Below are 14,868 nucleotides of genomic sequence, written 5' to 3' on the forward strand. Positions count from 1 at the left end.
ATACAACGTCTGCGCTCTCCGAACACATAGCAAGACGTTACTAACCTTGCTCCTCCTGCAGCCGCGCTCTAACCTCGCCGAGCTTGTTCTCGGTCCGCTCCAGCCTCTGCTTCAGTTCAGAGACTTTGGCAGCATGCGAGGTTGCGTCCAACAGCGACGCCTGCTCATGCACACATACCACGTTAGTCTCCTATACTAGAGGATTGATCCTCTGTCCGGTTCCTCTTGCCAAGCACCGGACAGTGTCTCAGGGGCTACTGACTACATGGGGTTTTTCTCTTTCTATGTCACTTACCTCGAAACCTGTCAACAGGTTGCTGCAGGCTTCGTTCAGTCCACTCTTGGCAGACTGAACCTTCTCGATCACCGTGCCCATAAGGACACGATGCTCGTCCATAACGGAGGCGCCTCGTAGCGCCTCCATCAGGTTATCCGGCGCCCCTGGATGGACAGGGACCACCGGCGGAAGTGGTGCACCCCCCTCCTTCAAAGGGGGCTCCCCGCCCAACTCCGGAGCCATGTGGGCCTCCGGAATCGTATTCGGCTGAGGGCCAAGCTGGATGCGGCCCTCTTCGCCAGTCTCCATGGGGATCGTCCCCTCCATATGTCCGGCAGTGGAGGCTTCGCCTCGTGGCGCCTCCCGGACAGCGTCCTGGGTTCCCCCCGGTTCGGATCAGCCCTCTGGGACAGCACTTCGGTGTCGTCCCCGGCCCCGGGGGAATAAGCAGGCGGTGGCGACTAGCTCGCCATCTCCGACGGAGCCAACGAGCTTCCAGACGAGGATCGCTGGATTAGGTCGCGGGCCGGACTGCAATAGTACAGCTAACTATACCAAGATAATGGAGAGAAAGGGCTGGATGTGCGCATAAACAAGCCATGTCACTTACGATGCGGCCTGGGGCTTTGTGCGGGGGCGTCGTTCCGGACTACTGTCCACGTCCCACGCGGTGTTGGCCGCCGGAGCGCCCTTCCCCTTTTTGGGCGCCTCCGCCTCCACATGCGCCGGAGCCGCCCTCTTCTTCTTCCTCTCCTTAGGGGGAGGATTGTTTTCTTCCTCCTCCTCCTCTTCCCCGTCATCGTCCTCAGGGCGGAGGAATGGGTCTCGTCGTCTTCAAACGGTGCGTCCAAAGCGCCCTTACGACGGGGGCCACTCTTGGTCCCCTTGGCATTCCCTTTGGCCTTCTTCTTGGCCTTCGTCTCTGGCGCCTTATACGGCATCGGCACCAGCATCTTCGCTAGGCGCGTGATGACTGGTTCTTCAGGCAGCGGAGCCGGACACTGGATCCGCTTCGCCCTCTCCATCCAGTCCTGAAAGAGCAGTAATGAAAGCTCAGACATCATCCTCGAAACAATTAGGTTGACGACTCATTTGAAATAACATACCTTGCTGGCAGGGTGTGTACAATCGTGACCACGGTCTGAATCCGCGGCCGGTGGGTTTTGATTGCCCTTGAAGAGCAATTTCCATGCGCCTTCGTGCGTAGTTTCGAAGAGCCTCACCAGGGTCTGGTGCTTCTTCAGATTGAACTCCCACAACGGGCGGCTTCGGTGCTGGCACGGAAGGATCCGACGAAATAACATCACCTGGATCACATCAATGAGCTTGACGCTCTTGGTTACCATGCTCTAAACGCGCGTCTGCAGCGCTATCAGCTCGTCAGGCGAACACCAGTCCGGACTCTTCTCGACCCAAGAGGTGAGTCACATAGGAGCGCCGGATCGGAATTCGGCAGCTGCGGCCCAGGTGGTGCCGCGTGGTTCTGTGATGTAGAACCACTGCTTCTGCCACTCCTTTACCGTATCTACAAAGGTGCCTTTGGGCCAGGAGACGTTGGACAATTTACTCACCATTGTCCCTCCGCACTCCGCGTGCTGGCCATCCACCACCTTCGGCTTCACGTTGAAGACTTTGAGCCACAGCCCAAAGTGGGGTTAGATGCAGAGGAAGGCCTCGCACACGACGATAAACACCAAGATGTTGAGGAAGGAATTCGGGGACAGATCATGGAAATCTACCCCGTAGTAATACATTAGCCCGCAGACGAAAGGATGGAGATGAAACCCAAGCCCGCGGAAGAAATGAGGGAGGAATACAACACTCTCTTTGGGCTCCGACGTGGGGACGATTTGTCCCTCGGACGGCAAGCGGTGGGCAATTCCCTTCGCCAAATATTCAGCCGCCCGGAGCTCAGTAATGTCCTCCTCCTTGACGGAGGAGACCATCCACTTGCCCTGACCACCGGATCCAGACATGGTTGCTTGAGTGGAAAGGAAATGAAAACTTGGGCGCTGGAGCTCGAGATCGGGAAGGCGGAGACGGAGAGAAAGCGTGAGAAGAGGAAGAGGGGATCATTATCCTCTTATAAAGGCAGCAAACATTAAACGCCTCCTCGCTCGCCTTAAGATTCGCCTATTCCCAAAGGCTGTGCAAGCGGCACGGTTGGGTTACCCATGCCCACATTGATGAGAATCCCGCAATAAGGGGACATGATCTCTGCTTCGACGAGACGTGCTAGTGGTAACCGCGTTTTGAAACGTGGGATGGCAGAAGAAAAATGGTTCGAAATTATGACCGGACGGGCGTGCTATCACGTTGACGGAAACTGTCAGCGGATAGAACTCGTGTGGAATATATATATTCTCTCTGCGGTTGTGCATGGTGTTTAACAGGTCCGGATACATTCATCACGTCCGAAGACTATCTTGGAAGTTCGGAAGAAGGGGAACCCGCCCTGCAATGCCGAAGACAATCTGTGCGCCGGACTCCTCGTCATTGAAGCCAGGTTCAGGGGCTACTAAGGGAGTCCTGGACTAAGGGGTCCTCGGGCGTCCGGCCTGTTATCCATAGGCTGGACTGATGGACTGTGAAGACACGAAGACCGAATACTATACCCGTGTCCGGATTGGACTCTCCTTGGCGTGGAAGGCAAGCTAGGCGACCGACTATGAAGATTCCCTCTTATGTAACCGACCTCATGTAACCCTAGATCTCTCCGGTGTCTATATAAACCGGAGAGAATAGTCCGGATAGGACAGATTCATTACCATATACTCATAGGCTAGACTTCTAGGGTTTAGCCATTACGATCTCGTGGTAGATCAACTCTTGTAATACTCATATTCATCGAGATCAATCAAGCAGGAAGTAGGGTATTACCTCCATAGAGAGGGCCCGAACCTGGGTAAACATCGTGTCCCCCGTCTCCTGTTACCATTGATCCTAGACGCACAGTTCGGGACCCCCTACCCGAGATCCACCGGTTTTGACACCGACAAGTCCACCGATTGGTGGGTTGACACTTGGGCCAATATTCATGTGTGTGCTGCTGTGTCTTTGTTTTCTTGCAGCATATAAATACGATATCCACGGGGATGCTCAGCTTGATTTTAGTGGAACTGCAAAAAATGTCCAGATGGTTTGTGTCCTCCATAATACTTTATCATGCACAATACATCGAATGGTTCTCTAATCATTCGTCGTCACCTTGATCCACCGGACTATATGTTTGAATGGTGCTGCCAGCATCGGCCATTAAGAAGGGTAAGAAGAAATACAAAAAGAGGGATGGCTGCTTTACTTGTGGTTCGGAGGAACACTGGGCAAACAAGTACCAAGAAGCCAGGACAGGACTCCAAGTCTGTCAATGTCACTCTAAGCAACAATGATGGGGCATCTGGGTATGGTAATCTGTTTATCGTACTTTCAGTTTGTTAGTCCACCGATTGGTGGGTTGACACTGGGGCCAATATTCATGTGTGCGCTGATGTGTCTTTGTTTTCTGGCAGCATATAAATATGAAATCCACAGGGATGCTCAGCTTGATTTTAGTGGAACTGCACAAAATGTTCAGATGGTTTGTGTCCTCCATAATACTTCATCATGCACAATACATCGAATGGTTCTCTAATCATTCATCGTCACCAGATGACAAACTGATGACAAACCCTGCCTGTTCCACAATCATAGGCATTACATATTTTGAATGGGAAAAGCTTGTCAAAGTTGACATTAGTTTAATATATTGGAATTGGAAAACCTTGTCAATTTTTGCTCATTGATGTTAGCCAGAAGACATGCATTTGATATTTTTGAGTGGGACGCCCTTTGTTGTGAGCAACATCGATCGTTTTTTCCTATTCCCTTCTTCAGTTCAGAAGTAAATATTTACTCTGCTGAGATGCATAGTCACATGAATGTTGACTTATGTAAGATATTGTAAGAGTTTGTTCTGAATATTGTCTATGTAATGCCAGGCCTTGTGTTTGATTGCAAAGTTGAGCTTGGAATGTTGTGGCATGCGGCATCACGAGCTGTTCACCGTGCTTCCTGAGAATAATGCTTCGTATTGTTTTGCATGTCGATCTAATGCCAGTGATTTGCTTATTAGGAAGATCATCCTCTTCTGTTGTTTCCGTGCTTAAGAAGTTCATCGTCTTATGTTTCATTCATAGCCTATACGACAAGTCGGGTAGGTTAGACGTGAAACCATATGATCTTCCGACCAACTCATCATCTTAGGCCGTCATTGGATCGTCATTTTCCAACCAAAACCGCTTGTAAAACTGACTTGTAAATAAAAGCAGATGGTCTCGGGCGAATCGCTTGGTTGGTCGATTTCGACTAGTAAAATAGACACTGGTCTCTCAAATTACACACGTAACCCGCCGGTTTTACTTACAGACCTCGGGCCCTCGGTTTCAATTACGCCTGTATTTTACGCGTTGTTCCCGATGACGAGTAAATTACACTTGTATCTTAATATAGGTGTGAAATAAACAAGAGCTCCCAAGCGCGACCTTACCGTTTCATGCCGTCTCAGTCTCTCAAAGGTGCTCATAGGTGTCCGATGATCCTGGCTTCCTGAATGAGCAGCGGGTGCTGTATCAGACCATCCGTAGGGCCCGCGAGGCCCTCTCCATCGTCCTTTGAGTTGTTGCGCTCGCCGTGGCACTGAGCATTGTTAACATGGTCAATGAACACGAGGATTCGGGAGATGACTTTATTTTGACTGGATGACAGTAGGGACCCACTAGGGCCATAGCCGTATGTACGCAAGTCCCTCCTTATTATGTACAACTATATTTTTTTTGCTTCCACCTGGTTTCCTGACATCACGGTCCCACACCATTGTCAACCTATGTAGTCAATATAAACGAGAGAATTGCACAAGGTGCGGCCGATAGCTGGGACCAAGCAGCTCGAGCAGTATTTGTGTTTTTCAGGCGTGAGCACTGTAGAGTTTTTCTTGGTGATGTTTTCGTTGTTGTTCAGAGGAGAGCAGGGTATTAACTGGGCGGGCTGTGGCCCGTCTAGCCCAGGACAGATATCCAGCCCAGATATTAATTTTTTTCAAGATGAAAATGGCTAGCCCAGCTATACTTTTTTTGAGGAATACCCAGGTAAGGTCAACTTGTTATTCTCCGCCCCACTGGGCTGCAAATCTTTCCTAGGAGGGATGCATTAGGCTTAACAGGAAAATGGGCTTTAAAAAATAATAAATGGGATGTAATTATAAAAACTGGGCAGTAACAATAAAAAAATTCACCAAACACGAAATTAGTTTATAAAATATTATTTATGGATTTTGAAAATCTTAATTTTTAATTGTTGCGCGCGCAATGTTTCGTTAGATTTTTACGTAATACAAATTTATATTTAATCCAACTAGAAATTTTGGGATAAAAATATTTCGGATCCCATCAAAATGTGGGAAATTTTATTGAATTCTGCCTTGAACGGTTGGTTGAAATTATTAATCGTTGTCCTAGCTAGAAAATGGGCTGTACTTTTAACAAACTGTAAATGGGTTGTAGTAAATTCCATTAGAATTCAAAAATGGGTTGTACATTCTTACAAATCGCAAATGGGCTATAAGTTCTCTGCCACACACTTGTGGGCCTACTAAGTTGACGCGTCCCCTAAAAAAAGTAGTTGACGCGTATGCAAGGCTTTGTCAACTTATTATAGTCAATACACGGTTCTAGCAGCAGTGGCCGTTGGATGTCCATCCAACGGATGCCGTGCTTCTTCTTCAATCTCGGATATTCTAGCTTCACCCGCCCAAAAAATGATTCCTACCCCTGACATCTGGGGTGCACCGTTTCGGAAGCTGTCAGCTCGGACCCACCGGAAGTGCCTCCTTATTACGCACAAAAAATGAATACTCCCCCTGCTAGTTGGGACCCACCTTGGTGGGAGGCTGACTTGTGGGCCTACTAAGTTGACGGGGACGGAGTGCTTTGTCAACTTAGTCAATATGAACGATTCTAGCTCCAGTAACCGTACGATGTCCATCCAACGGCCATAGTGCTTCTTCAACCTCTGGTCTTCTTGCTCCAGCCGCCCAAAGCAGCGCCGGTCGTGCCGCATGCTCCTGCCTCCCATGGCCGGCTATGTTCCCGCGGAGGCCTCACCGCCCCCTACTATTGCCACTGCTGGCCAGGCCCTGCGGCGACGGCAGCCTCACACCGCAGCCGAACCAGTGAACCCTCGTACTCCTCTCCGCGCGGGCTTCCACTGCCGTGTCTTCCCCGGCTCTGCGTCGTCCCCTTCCTAGGCTTCGCCGTCGTCCACCGCCCTGGTGCTCTCGGCGCGGCGTGGTCAACATGGTCAAGGAACGACTTCCATCGGAAGAGTACTGTACGTGGAGAGGCTGACAGCTGGGTCCACGGCGGCCGCAAGGAAGTGCCTCCTTATTCCGCGCAAAATAAATATTCCTCCACCTGACAGCGGGGACCCACCAGACGGGCCATCGTATTTCATGAAAAAAACGTTTCCCCCTGACTGCTGGGACCCACCGGCTACATTTTCGCATGCAAGGAAGTGTGTCCGGGCAAAAAAATGATTCGCCCCCCTGGCTGCTGGGACCCACCAGCTACATCTTCGCACGCAAGTGCCTGACAGTCAGGACCCACCTGGTCGAAGCGTACGTAGCATTGTCATTCTGGCCGCGAACGTGTACGTACATACTGGTCGATGTAGAGGCGCGCACGTAGCATGTACACGTACGTACAGCGGCCAGTGTGCAAGAAAGAAAATATGGCCACGTACGTACATACGGGTGGGGTCTCGAACGCCTACCCGCGCATACGTACGGCCAGGGCTCGTGTACATGGATGGGTTGGAACGGAGAAACTGCGTCGTCGTCGTGTTCATGGGGAGGCAACGGAATGCGTGTGTTCATCGGGAGGCAACGGAACGCGTGGGAGCCAACCGGCTTGGACGGAACAGCCGATGGAAACGAGGCCTGGCGTACCGCAGAACGGAGGAAGCGGCCTTGTGTTCGACCGGCCACGTTCGAAACGGGATCCTGTTCATCGGGAGGGGTCTGGCGTACCGTAAAATGGAGGAAACAGAGCTCCTACGGTCGAAACGGGGTTCCTGTTGATCGGGAGGGGTGTGGCATACCGCAAAACGGAGGAAATGGACTTGTGTTGGAGCGCTACGGTCGAAACGGGGGTCCTGTTCATTGGGAGGGGTGTGGTGTACCGCAAAACAGGACTCCACGGGATACTGTTCATCTCCACCGTCGACCCCTTTAGCCTCCACGGGCTACTGTTCATCCACTGTCGACCTCCTCCAGCCTCCACCTGCGACTGTTCATCCAAGGGCTCCTGTTCATCCAGCCTCCACCGCGCGCTACTCCACCGGCTACTGTTCAACCAGCCCTCTCCACGGGCTCCTGTTCAACCACCCCTCCACGGGCTACTGTTCATCCAGCCCTCCACCGTCTACTATTCATCCATCCCTCCACGGGGTGGTCCTGTTCATCCAGCCCTCCACGGGGTCCTGTTCATCCAGCCCCAACCGGCTCGATCGATCGGGTCCTGTTCATCCAGAGGCAACACCACGGGGTCTTGTTCATCCACCCCCACCGGGAACTGTTCATCCAAACCCTCCCAGCAGCGCTCACTGTTCATCTAGAGGCAGCATCGATCGGCTTCAATTAGCAGCAGTAGCAAAGGAATCGCTCAATCGGGTTCAGTTAACAGCCATCGATCGATCACTCGGGTTCAGTAATGCGTAGCCTACAGTGCAATCGCTCGGGTTCAGTTAGATCCCAACGCCTCGCTCGGGTTCAGTTAGAGCCCAACGCCTCGGACCCACGCGCGTGCGTGTACGAGAGAAATGTGCATCGCTCGGCCCCGACCACCCACCGTAACCGGGAACACCCCGATATTTTCCTCGCCCTACCACGGTTTTTTCCGTCATGGGCGGCCCAAAGAATGTCATGCAGCTACGTCTCCGGCCCGCCCAGGACAAAAAGCCCATTTTCTGTCATGATTTTTTGTCATAGAAGTAGGATCCCACCACATCTATGATGATACCGGGTTTTGTCACAATTATCGTCATAGAAGTGTCATCAGTATGACAAAAAAAATTTGTTCGGCCCAAAATGTCACGGATGTGTCTTTTTTTGTAGTGGTGGCGAGCGCGGTGACTGTATGGGGGGAGGAGGAGGACTAGGTCCTCACCGGCCATGGCAAGGGATTGGGGCGGCGAGGCTTGAGGGAGCGGCCTGGGGGAGAGCCGGGGAGGCGTTTGGCGGAGAGGTCCGGCGATGGCGAGGTGGCGCCGGCGAGGTGGCGGGACGAGGCAGCGACGGTGAGCGGCGGCAGGTCGGGCACAGCGCCCAGAGCGGGAGGGGGAAGGAGAGTGGATCAGGGGGTTGTGAGGGAGGGGATTAGGGTTAGGTGGTGGGGCAGGCCATATAGGCCAGGGGAAGTGGGCCGGCTGGCTGTTGGCCAGATGGGCCAAACGGCCCAGGGGGAGGGGGTTTGATCTTTTTTTGTTTCTTGTTTTCTATTTATTTGTTATATTTTGGTTTTATTCTTAATAGCACTTGAGTTTTGAAAACTATGAAAACTGCCCCATAATTAGTATTGTAAATTTTGGCACTGCCACAAAAAGGTTTGGTGAGCATTTGAATTGATTTGAATTTTTCATAAATAAAAACGGATTAAAGGGGGTTGTTTTGGGTTTTGCTTTTATATCCAGTGGCATCTTAAACATCTATAAAAATGTTTGTTAATGCATTGAATTTATCTAATGAATATTTGCAACCTATTAAGCATTTTTAATTAATTTTTTGTATTATTATAATTTGACTTTATTTTAAACCGAATTTGAATTCGGTTTGGATCAAAGTGAGGTTTAGCAAATTAATTGCAATGACATGGCACCATTAGAGTGTGATTATTGTAGCTTAACTACTAGGGTGTCACAACTTTGCTGCTACTATATAGCTTCCAGGTATCGTGGTAGGATTAGGAGAGGCTGGCGTGATGCGTGTCCTATATATGCGGATGGCCCCAGGGTTTCTTCTTCGTTTATTATTTTGTTCAATGATTTGATCGGCCTCAATGCTTAGCTTTGCTTGGCATTGTATCAGTAACTAATAATATGGTTGTGTGCGTCTTCTAATGAATGCAGAGGCGGGGGGTATATCCTCCTTTCGGGGAAAACATAAAAAATCATAAGTATTCTCCTCTTTTATGCCATTTTAATCAAAAGAATGAAACAACCAAATTCTGATGGAAAATGTTTTTCCTATATCTCAAGGTCCACTTCGATGGCATTCCTAGCAAGAGGTTAAACCTCAACGAATATTACCTCATGTCACATTTAAAAAATTCATTGGACCATTAGAACAACTGTTTTTTTAGATTCATATGTTTTGATTCTCCTATAGTTTAGATAGACATGATATTTTGATCCTAGGTTTCATAGTCTTGTGCTTTAGAATTCTATGTTCCAACGAGAACCTTCATGCATGCTCGGCCGAAGTCAACAAAAAGTAAAATTGGCAATAAGATATAATAATTAGAACTAAATCCAATCATGAGTTGGATTCGATAATATTTCCTAGATCAAAGGCATTATTGATTGCGTGCCATGGTGGTAATGTCAACCTAGAGGCGCACCTTGGCTTGACTAGTTGATGTGCGAACTTCAGTGATTTTTGGAGTCTTTCTTCAAGCGTGTACTAGTCATCTTGTGCAGATGACCTCATGGCCTTCCGGTCACTGAGTTGGCGTGGTGTGTCCGCTCTTGAGGTGTACGAGCCATGGGGTGCATTTGATGTTTGTGTTCTGCTATAATTAGTCGACTCTACCACACTGGGCGGTATTTGTTTGATGAGAAGGAATTCAAACATATGTGTGTCTTAGTGCGGGTTTGACAAGTGGGGGGTGAAAACATTAGAGACCGCGGTTAAGTGGTACACTTCGAGCATATACTCTTGAGCTTCCAGATGGAAACCCACAAACTAGCATTGACTTGTTGGACATGGCAATGATGAAATTTGCATAGAACATTGTTCAATGCTTGCTCGAACAAGCTCTCGGAGATAGAAAAATCCCTTGATCTTTCCATCGGTGGCTAGACACCGGCGTTATATGCGTGCCATATTTTTTATAAGCACCTTTGGGGGATCAATCTCATGGCACGATATTGTCAACAATAATAAATGAAGTTGAAGATAAAAATTTGTGTTGATGCTCGATGTGTATGGTATGTAACTAGACTCGGATACTCTAACTTACTGAATAAAAGTCACTATATTGTAGTTGGGAAACTTTGTTTCATGTCCATCATATCAAACTGAAGTTCGAGATGGATACGTTATAATCTGGAAACTACTAAACAAAAAGATCACTCTAACAAAAATAATGAAGTAGTTCAAAATGGAACAGTCAAAGAAAGAGTTCTTGCCTGTGTTACAAGGTGTGAAATTGAGTAAGACTCAAAACCTGACCACGGCAGAGGATAGAAAGAGAATGAAAGTAATTCCCTATGCCTCAGCCATAGGTTCTATAAAGTATGCCATGTTGTGTACCAGATCTATTGTATACCCTACACTAAGTTTAGCAAGGGAGTACAATAGTGATCTAGGAGTAGATCACCGGACAGCGGTCAAAATTATCCTTAGTGGAATAACGATATGTTTCTCGATTATGGAGGAGACAAAAGGTTCATCGTAAAGGGTTACGTCGATGCAAGTTTTGACACTCATCCAGATAACTCTAAGTCTCAATCTGGATACATATTGAAAGTGGGAGCAATTAGCTAGAGTAGCTCCGTGCAGAGCATTGTTGACATAGAAATTTGCAAAATACATACGGATCTGAATGTTGCAGACCCATTGACTAAACTTCTCTCACAAGCAAAACATGATCACACCTTAGTACTCTTTGGGTGTTAATCACATAGCAATGTGAACTAGATTATTGACTCTAGTAAACCCTTTGGGTGTTGGTCACATGACGATGTGAACTATGGGTGTTAATCACATGGTGATGTGAACTATTGGTGTTAAATCACATGGCGATGTGAACTAGATTATTGACTCTAGTGCAAGTGGCAGACTGAAGGAAATATGCCCTAGAGGCAATAATAAAGTTATTACTTATTTCCTTATTTCATGATAAATGTTTATTATTCATGCTAGAATTGTATTAACCGAAAACATAATGCATGTGTGAATACATAGACAAACATAGTGTCACTAGTATGCCTCTACTTGACTAGCTCGTTGATCAAAGATGGTTGTGTTTCCTAGCCATAGACATGAGTTGTCATTTGATTAACGGGATCACATCATTAGGAGAATGATGTGATTGACTTGACCCATCCCGTTAGCTTAGCACTTGATCGTTTAGCATGTTGCTATTGCTTTCTTCATGACTTATACATGTTCCTATGACTATGAGATTATGCAACTCCCGAATACCGGAGGAACACTTTGTGTGCTACCAAACGTCACAACGTAACTGGGTGATTATAAAGGTGCTCTACAAGTGTCTCCGATGGTGTTTGTTGAGTTGGCATAGATCGAGATTAGGCTTTGTCACTCCGATTGTCAGAGAGGTATCTCTGGGCCCTCTCGGTAATGCACATCACTACAAGACTTGCAAGCAATGTGACTAATGAGTTAGTCACGGGATGATGCACTACGGAACGAGTAAAGAGACTTGCCGGTAACGAGATTGAACTAGGTATTGAGATACCGACGATCGAATCTCGGGCAAGTAACATACCGATGACAAAGGGAACAACGTATGTTGTTATGCGGTTTGACCGATAAAGATCTTTGTAGAATATGTGGGAGCCAATATGAGCATCCAGGTTCCGCTATTGGTTATTGACCGGAGACGTGTCTCGGTCATGTCTACATAGTTCTCGAACCCGTAGGGTCCGCACGCTTAAAGTTCTGTGACGATCAGTATTATGAGTTTATGTGATTTGATGTACCGAAGGTAGTTTGGAGTCCCGGATGAGATCGGGGACATGACGAGGAGTCTCGAAATGGTCGAGACGTAAAGATCAATATATTGGAAGGCTATATTCGGACATCAGAAAGGTTCCGAGTGATTCGGGTATTTTTCAGAGTACCGGGAAGTTACGGGAATTCGTCTGGGGAGTCAATGGGCCCTAATGGGCCTTAGTAGGAAGGAGAGGCAGGAGCCAGGAGGTGGTGTGCGCCCCTCCCAAGCCCAGTCTGAATTGGACAAGGGGTTTGGGGCGCGGCCCCCCTCTCCCTTCCTTCTCCCCTCCCCCTCCTTTCCCCCTTCTCCTAGTTGGACTAGGAAAGGAGGAAACCTACTCCTACTAGGAGTAGGAATCCTACTCCCTTGGAGCGCCCCTCCTAGGGCCGGCCTCCTCCTCCCTCCCTCCTTTATATGCGGGGGCAGGGGGCACCCCAAGACACACAAGTTGATCAGTTGATCTCTCCCAACCGTGTGCGGTGCCCCCTCCACCATAATCCACCTCGATCATATCGTAGCGGTGCTTAGGCGAAGCCCTGCGTCGGTAGCATCATCATCACCGTCATCACGCCATCATGCTGACGGAACTCTCCCGCAGAGCTCTGCTGAATCGGAGTTCGTGGGACGTCATCGAGCTGAACGTGCGCTGAACTCGGAGGTGCCGTGCGTTCGGTACTTGGATCGGTCAGATCGTGAAGACGTACGACTACATCAACCGCGTTGTCATAACGCTTCCGCTTTCGGTCTACGAGGGTACGTGGACAACACTCTTCCCTCTCATTGCTATGCATCACCATGATCTTGCGTGTGCGTAGGAATATTTTTGAAACTACTACGTTACCCAACAGTGGTATCAGAGCCTGGTTTATGCGTAGATGTTATATGCACGAGTAGAACACAAGTGAGTTGTGGGCGATACAAGTCATACTTTGGTTCGGTGGTATTGTTGGATGAAGTGGCCCAGACCGACATTACGCGTACGCTTACGCGAGACTGGTTCTACCGACGTGCTTTGCACATAGGTGGCTGGCGGGTGTCAGTTTCTCCAACTTTAGTTGAACCGAGTGTGGCTACGCCCGGTCCTTGAGAAGGTTAAAACAACACTAACTTGATGAACTATTGTTGTGGTTTTGATGCGTAGGTAAGAACGGTTCTTGCTCAGCCCGTAGCAGCCACGTAAAACTTGCAACAACAAAGTAGAGGACGTCTAACTTGTTTTTGCAGGGCATGTTGTGATGTGATATGGTCAAGACATGATGCTATATTTATTGTATGAGATGATCATGTTTTGTAAACCAAGTTATCGGCAACTGGCAGGAGCCATATGGTTGTCGCTTTATTGTATGCAATGTAATCGCCCTGTAATTGCTTTACTTTATCACTAAGTGGTAGCCATAGTCGTAGAAGCAATAGTTGGCGAGACGACAACGATGCTACGATGGAGATCAAGGTGTCGCGCCGGTGAAGATGGTGATCATGACGGTGCTTCGGAGATGGAGATCACAAGCACAAAATGATGATGGCCATATCATATCACTTATATTGATTGCATGTGATGTTTATCCTTTATGTATCTTATTTTGCTTTGATTGACAGTAGCATTATAAGATGATCTCTCACTAAATTTCAAGGTAAAAGTGTTCTCCCTGAGTATGCACCGTTGCCAAAGTTCATCATGCGGAGACACCACGTGATGATCGGGTGTGATAAGCTCAACGTTCATCTACAATGGGTGCAAGCCAATTTTGCACATGCAGAATACTCGGGTTAAACTTGACGAGCCTAGCATATGCAGATATGGCCTCGGAACACTGAGTCCGAAAGGTCGAGCGTGAATCATATAGTAGATATGATCAACATAGAGATGTCACCATTGAAAACTACTCCATTTCACGTGATGATCGGCTATGGTTTAGTTGATTTGGATCACATGATCACTTAGATGATTAGAGGGATGTCTAAGTGGGAGTTCTTAAGTAATATGATTAATTGAACTTAAATTTATCATGAACTTAGTCCTGATAGTATTAGCATATCTATGTTGTAGATCAATACCTCGCGTTGTTGCTACCTGTTTTATATTTGATATGTTCCTAGAGAAAACTAAGTTGAAAGATGTTAGTAGCAATGATGTGGATTGGATCTGTAATCTGAGGATTATCCTCATTGCTGCACAGAAGAATTATGTCCTTGATGCACCGCTAGGTGACAGACCGATTGCAGGAGCAGATGCAGACGTTATGAACGTTTGGCAAGCTCAATATGATGACTACTTGATAGTTTAGTGCACCATGCTTTACGGCTTCGAATCGGGGCTTCAAAGACGTTTTTGAAATGCCACGGAACATATGAGATGTTCCAAGAGTTGAAATTAGTATTTCAGACTCATGCCCATGTCAAAAGGTATGAGACCTTTGACAAGTACTTTGCCTACAAGATGGAGGAGAATTGCTCAGCTAGTGAGCATGTGCTCAGAATGTCTGAGTACTACAATCACTTGAATCAAGTGGGAGTTAATCTTCCAGATAATATAGTGATTGACAGAGTTCTCTAGTCACTATCACCAAGTTACTAGAACTTCGTGATGAACTATAATATGCA

This window comes from Triticum aestivum, chromosome 6D (genome assembly GCF_018294505.1).
Source record: "Triticum aestivum cultivar Chinese Spring chromosome 6D, IWGSC CS RefSeq v2.1, whole genome shotgun sequence".
In the NCBI taxonomy this organism is placed as follows: domain Eukaryota; kingdom Viridiplantae; phylum Streptophyta; class Magnoliopsida; order Poales; family Poaceae; genus Triticum; species Triticum aestivum.